Here is a 7,500-nt window from a genome sequence, read left to right on the forward strand (position 1 = left end):
ATGAATGGAGAGGTATTGAATTAAAAGTTCAAGACATTGACGACTGGCGAAATCTAGCAGAGGCCCTTTGCGTCAACAGGCGTAGGAGGTGATGATGATAATAAACTCGTTAGTTCATTTGGTAGCTGTAACCTCACCATCTTTGTGAACTTAGGAATGGGGGGTTTGGGGGAGCCTATAGATCTATCTGCTGAATCATCAGAAGCCATTGCATGGCCCTCCCTGGTCTCTAGGGCATTGTCCTGCTTTCTAAGGCAATGTCACTGTACCTTACCTCTGCCATTCATGAGCTGCCTTTAAGCCTTTAAACTCATTAAAATCAAAATAAACATCGGTTAAAAAAATGCATAAGAGTCAATCCCCCTGATGTGTTGTTTGCATCACCAGATACTCTCGACTACACCGCTCCCCCCCCCCCCCCCCCCCATTCTCCCCTCCTACAACTGACCTCATAAATAAAAAGATAACACAAACAAAAAAGATAACCGAAAGACATAATCATGTTTGGTAAACAAACAAGGCACTGCCAACATCATGCGTATCTCACACTGTGTATATTTACATGTGTACAATTATACAGGCTATTATCATTATTATTAAATTTATATACTATTATTATTATTATTATTATTATTATTATTATTATTATTATTATTATCATTATTATTATTATTACAAGCTAAGCTATAACCCTAGTTGGAAAAACAAAATGCTATTAACCAAAGGGCTACAATAGGGAAAATAGCCTAGTGAGGGAAGGTAACAAGGAAATAAATGCATTAATGCACTTATTCGTTCAAATTGTACAATTTTAGGTGGGTTAATTTATAGAGAAGTGTCGAGTTATGATAGCGGTAAAATCTATAAACAGTAAAAAAACATTTATTTATTTTCTCTTTTCATACAAACATGTTTTTAGCATTCCCAGTAATGACATAGAAGTGTCGAGTTATGACAGCGATGAAATTTATTTATTGAAAAAAAAAAAAAAAAATTCTCTTTATATGAACATGCTAAATTTCTGGATTCTTATCAACGACACTGAAACATCATTATCTTTTCCTCTCTCAAAGGGGAAACGTAAATTTAAAACAAAGATTTTTATAAACTTCCCCGAAAAAAAAAAAAAAATTATTTTCTCTTTATATGAACATGCTAAATATCTGGATTCTTATCATCGACAGTGAAACATCATTATCATTTCCTTTCTCAAAGAGGAAACGTAAATTTAATACAAAGCTTTTTCTAAACCTCGTTGTAACAAAGGATGATGAATCTTTTAAAATCATCGGTATTCGTATACACACAATCTCATTTGAACTTTTAATCACAGACGCCATCACAGCTTGTTTACTTATTAGTCTAATGCAAATATTTGCATTGCATTTCCAATGTATTTATTGTGAAGTTAATCTTAATTAGTAAAAACTAATCGCCTACAGTCAACAATGATTTAATAGAGTCCTTTCATGTTTCGTTAAAGTTGTTATACTTATGTAGGAAATATTTATTTTAATGTTGTTACTGGCTTTTAAATATTTAATTTTTCCTTATTTCCTTTCCTCACTGGGCTATTTCCCCTGTTGGAGCCCCTGGGCTTATAGCATCCTGCTTTTCCAACTAGCGTTGTAGCTTAGCAAGTAATAATAATAATAATAATAATAATAATAATAGCGCTAATTTTCAACATGTTTTACCTTTCGATCTATGAACTATTTATATTTATGCATGAAGTATATGATTCTCTATACGCAATGATGTATTTATCTTTTCTTCTTAATACAGTTCATATAAACTGTGCTGCTTCCCCCAGACGCCTTGGTGACCACTGAGGTATCACTGTTAAATAATTTTCTTAAGAAAACGGCTAATGCCGGGGAACATTTGTTCCAGGATTTTTACTGTTTTGAAAACGGATGTATTGATGTAAAGGAGTGATATTACGGCTCTAACCCGAGAAAGGGTAAAACTTACGGTCGCCTGTATTTTACTGAAATGCGGCTGAGAACAGTATATTTTTACGGAGAATTTCCGTTTAGAATTATTTTTCTTTTAGCAGTGTAGCAGCGGCAGGGGATTCGGCACATGAAGCTTATTTGTGGTGGATAACGGGGGAGGGTGGCTTGTGGCACTCTAGCAGTATCAACCAAACTCGGCTGAATCCCTTGTCAGGCTGGGAGAAGCGAAGAAAAGAAAAGTCTCCTTTTGTTCTTCCTCTTATGTCGGTTACCCCCTACAATTGGGGGAAGTGTCTTGTTAGATAAATTCTTAATACAAAAAAAAAAAATAAATAAATAAATAAATAAATTAAAAAAAAAAAATAAAACTTATTTTTCTAAGTATCCTACGGTAATTCCCTGCATCGATTACCCCAAGTTATTGTTAAACCAGTTTATAGAATAAAATGAATAACTACACTTTATAATTCACAAATATAATAAAAATATTTATATGAATAGCAAGGCTCAACAAACATACAGTTGTGGAAGATTTACATAAATGTCTGTAAGGTTGAGCTCAGTTTGTGAAAACAAAAAAAACTTTCAAAACATCTCGAATCGAAAAACAACATGAAGAAATGGCTTCTACTTTACATCGAACCAATGAAATTATGCGAGTAAGTCTTGCTACGAAATTTATCAACAAAAATATCACAACAGATAAAAATGATTACGGGCAAAACCCTTTTCCCAATATCCTTACGACCTTGGTAGCATGTGCTTAAGAAGAAGAAGAAGAAGAAGAAGAAGAAGAAGAAGAAGAAGAAGAAGAAGAAGAAGAAGAAGAAAAAGTGTAAACATATGAGGTCGATGATGAAAGTTGACATGACCAGAGTTACAGCAAAAACTTGAGTGTCAAGTAAAAGATATATCCGAAAACAATCCTTTTCGAGTTTTTATCCGCTAAAAACTCTTATACTGTATTATCTCATGACAACAATCATTCATTGTCTAATCACCGGCAGCCATTAAATAAGTCCCAAATAGAGAAAGACATTCAGAATTTGAGGGATGTGTAGAGGGGGAAAAGCTACTGACAAAGGATCTTTTCACAGATATTGGAATTCGATACAACGAAAACAGACTGGCTTTTAAATACCCCCTCCGAAATTCTTTTATTCACTCATTAAATGGTCCATTAAAAACCAACAAACGCACACACAAACTAGTCAAACGGATAATATTTCATAAGGTGAATTATTCATTAAAAAATAAACCACTGAAAAATGAATACATATACTTATCCACTAAACGAACCAGGGAAAATACACAACATACAAATTCATACACCTCACTAAATGGTGCAATTGACAGATAAATTTAATCTTCTTTCCCACCGTTATCCTTACATTAAGGGGTCGGTTGCCTGATGTGCCCTTCTCCAATGCCTTCTATCAAAGGCAGCCTCTTCCATCAAACATCTTCTCTCAATATAATTCTTCACCTTATCTCGCCATCTAATTCCATGCCTCCCTCTCGATCTCCCCATTAACAGGTTCCTCCCAAACACTCCTCACTCCCTCCCCACCACCCATCCTCAACACGTGCCCATACCATGAGTCGTGGTCATGACAATCTTTTCACCATTTTTTCTTTACTATGCCTGCCATTCTTATTTCATAATTTTCCAATCTTTCAAACAGTGATATTCAAATAATCCACTTCAGCATTCTCATATACAAATGGGAATAACATGCAAAGAGATACATTTAAATGACTTTCAACATCTGATGCTTGAAGACGAAGAAAATGCATGTACAAACAAATACATTCTGACAGCCTCACTAATGATCTTTTATCTGATCTCAGTTACCGGTTACGACGTCATAAAAATGAATCGGTAAAAGGTTCGTCTTTTAACCTTTTTACCCAAATATATATTTTTTCCCCTTTCTGTTAACGTATTCTCAGAAAACAAAACTTTAGTGACCTTTAAGAATGGATCATTGATATTTTGCGAGTTACTTGGCCTTTAAAATGGTGCACACATGCCATGTATTCACACACATACATATGTATGTATGTATATATATATATATATATATATATATATATATATATATATATATACATACAGTATATATATATATATATATATATATATATATATATATATATATATATATATATATATATATATATATATACAGTATATATATATATATATATATATATATATATATATATATATATATATATATACTGTATATATATATATATATATATATATATATATATATATATATATACAGTATATATATATATATATATATATATATATATATATATATATATATATATATATATATATGTATATACATATGAAGTAACAAAATGGGTTGGACATTTATGGAAACAAAAGTTGCACAGCTCCGACAGACACCTTACAAACAGAGACAGTTCATTTCTTGACATAACCTCAGTACAACACGTAAGACGTGAACATACTTCAGCTAGAAGAGTGAAGGAATATCATGATTCTAATACAGCCTTGCATATATAATCTAATACTACAAATATAATTCTATGGAAGATATTGACTTGCATGTTGGTAGAACCCATTCCTCCCCTAGACAGCTGTCTTATCTGCCAATGCACAGATTGGAGCTTGTGTAAGACCAAGTAGAGCCCTGTCTCGGTTTGAAAAGTTTTTAAATAAGCATCATTATGCAATAAACACGAACGCCATCTTGATAATAGATAATTTATTCCCGATTGTGTACCTAGAAGTATGTTCCTCCCTACAATTTTTATTTCCTACTTACTTGAAGAGCCTCAACTCAAAAGCTCTCAACACCGAAAAAGGCTTCTGTCAAAAATTATTTCTTCAACCTCAAAGTGTGAGAGAGAGAGAGAGAGAGAGAGAGAGAGAGAGAGAGAGAGAGAGAGAGAGAGAGAGAGAGAGAGAGAGAGAGAGAGAGAATATTTGCAACTTGAATAATCTACGACACAAACAGTGGCCAGTTCTTTCACGGAATTTTTCTAAATCACTATTCAATATGATCCTTATTACAAAATCAATTTATTGTTACATAACAAGTAAATTTTCCCCCGTTCATTTATATTTCAAAGTTTAAAACGTATTAAAACAAAAATAATCATGATTCCCCTTCTCTTTCACATTTGACATTTCACTTTCATTAGATGTAAGAAATGTATTATCTATATAGATAACGTTTTAACATTTAATCATATAATGGATATTTCTCTCGAAGGATTTCTGAAAGCAACCATAAAAAGAAAAAAATAACGCACGAAAATATCAGCTACTATTAATTTCCAAATCAAATAAATAAAGAGCATTTAACTATATATATATATATATATATATATATATATATATATATATATATATATATATATATATATACTGTATATATCTATATCTGTATATATATGTATGTATATATATATATGTATATATACCTATATATATATATATATATATATATATATATATATATATATATATATATATATATATGTATATATATATATATATATATATGTATATATATATATATATATATATATATATATATATATATATATATATATATTCAGTATATATACAGTATATATATACTAAAAAAATCACTAATTCTACTCAAAAACCCTCTCCTTCAATAAAAGAGTCTCGCATTAAAACAAATGAATAAACATTTAAATAAATCGAAAGCAAACAAAAGTCCATAAAGTCCGCTCGTTAATTTCCCCGGGTTGCTTTTCTATAGATCATCATACAAAGCCATAAATTTTATTTGTTCATTACAATAACAAATTGAAAAGATAAAAGAAAAATAATAAAAGAAATCTTCCTTCTCCCTCACTCCGTTCCCATTGCTTTCCTCACATCATAAATTTCTTAGAGGCTTCTATCTCCGCTGTCCGTGCTTCCGGAGGAAGCTTTTAAGAGCAGGACTTGAAAAAAAAAACTCAGGACTTCTTAAAAAACTCAAAATCCACCAAAAAAAAAAAAAATTGCTAATGTTCTGACTAGTGCCACTCCTTGCCTTTCCCAACAGGCGACCTTTCTTTGCTATCATTCATCACTGTCTGTGAGAGCATATGCCATTTCAAAGGAGAATGGCATTTAAAGACGCTACTCCAGGTTTCCCCAGCAAATTCAGTAATCTATCTATTTACCTATTTATCTACCATGGTACTTCGCCCAATTTTGGGAGGTAGTAGGTATACAAAAGTAACAAAAGGGAATTTCGTTTCTCATCGTTCCTTTGCCTGACATGGGATTCATTAATGCTAATAATAATCATAGTAATATAATAATAATAATAATAATAATGATAATAATAATAATTCTAATAATGCTAATTATAATTTTAATAACAATAATCTTAACGTTAATTATAATCCTAAAATTTTTGATCAAATTTCTTTGGTACTGCTAGTGTGGCACACTAATAACAATAATAAAATGAAACACACTTCACACTAATGTGAATTATTTTTCTACTCAAATATTGTAGCTGGAACAGCCGCTATAAGGCTTCCAGCTTGTTCATTTGAACTTTTGACCTCGTAGTGTATTGAGTGAATAATTTTCGATAAATAGCAATGATAATTTTAAATATCAAGTCAGTGTGGAGGGTATAAGCCTCAGCTACAGCCACCCCTTAACCCCCCCCCCCCCCCGGCCCCCAAAAAATTGCATATGAAATAGGCATAAAAATAAATTCAGAGGCAAATCCCAACACCATCCATATATAGAATATATATATATATATATATATATATATATATATATATATATATATATATATATATATGTATATATATAATATATATATATATATATATATATATGTATGTATATTTATGTATACATATATATGTGTGTGTATATATATATATATATATATATATATATATATAGAGAGAGAGAGAGAGAGAGAGAGAGAGAGAGAGAGAGAGAGAGAGAGAGAGAGAGAGAGAGAGAGAGAGATTATGAAAATTGCAGTTACAGACCTTCACTATAATACTCTAGTGTACGCGACCCGTCAAAAGGGATTGTTGAGTATTTAGATAGATATGCACAAACACTTATACACACGAATTCAACCCCTTCCACTAGCTCCCCCTTTCCTTATTACCTCTCTGAGTACCTCCTCTCACAAGGGTATGACTACTACCTCTCCTCCTACTTGAGGGACGGGGAGAGACCGAGAAGTCATACGTTTAGCAATGCCACTCAGCATGACAGGAAATGCATATTATATATATATATATAATATATATATATATACATACATATATATATATATATATATATATATATATATATATATATATATATATATATATATATATATATATATATATATATATATATATACACATATATCTAAACACTTTCTCTTTATTATATAGTGCAGATTAACGTCACATATTTCAAGACACGTAATAGCTGTTCCTTCTCTTTTTCTATCTATGCAAATGAGTCGTTTAATTTACAGTGGAGACGAAGGATTCTTTATTTCCT

The 7,500-nt window shown here is 31.2% G+C and overlaps 1 long non-coding RNA gene across 1 annotated transcript in view; it reads right to left on the reverse strand.

Annotated features, from left to right (window-relative positions):
• The window catches only part of LOC137630890 (uncharacterized), a 92,676-nt gene that overhangs the window by 1,523 nt on the left and 83,653 nt on the right, over window positions 1-7,500 (reverse strand). The gene's annotated exons all lie outside the window — the stretch shown is intronic.

The sequence above is a fragment of the Palaemon carinicauda genome, chromosome 39, assembly GCF_036898095.1.
Source record: "Palaemon carinicauda isolate YSFRI2023 chromosome 39, ASM3689809v2, whole genome shotgun sequence".
Lineage (NCBI taxonomy): Eukaryota > Metazoa > Arthropoda > Malacostraca > Decapoda > Palaemonidae > Palaemon > Palaemon carinicauda.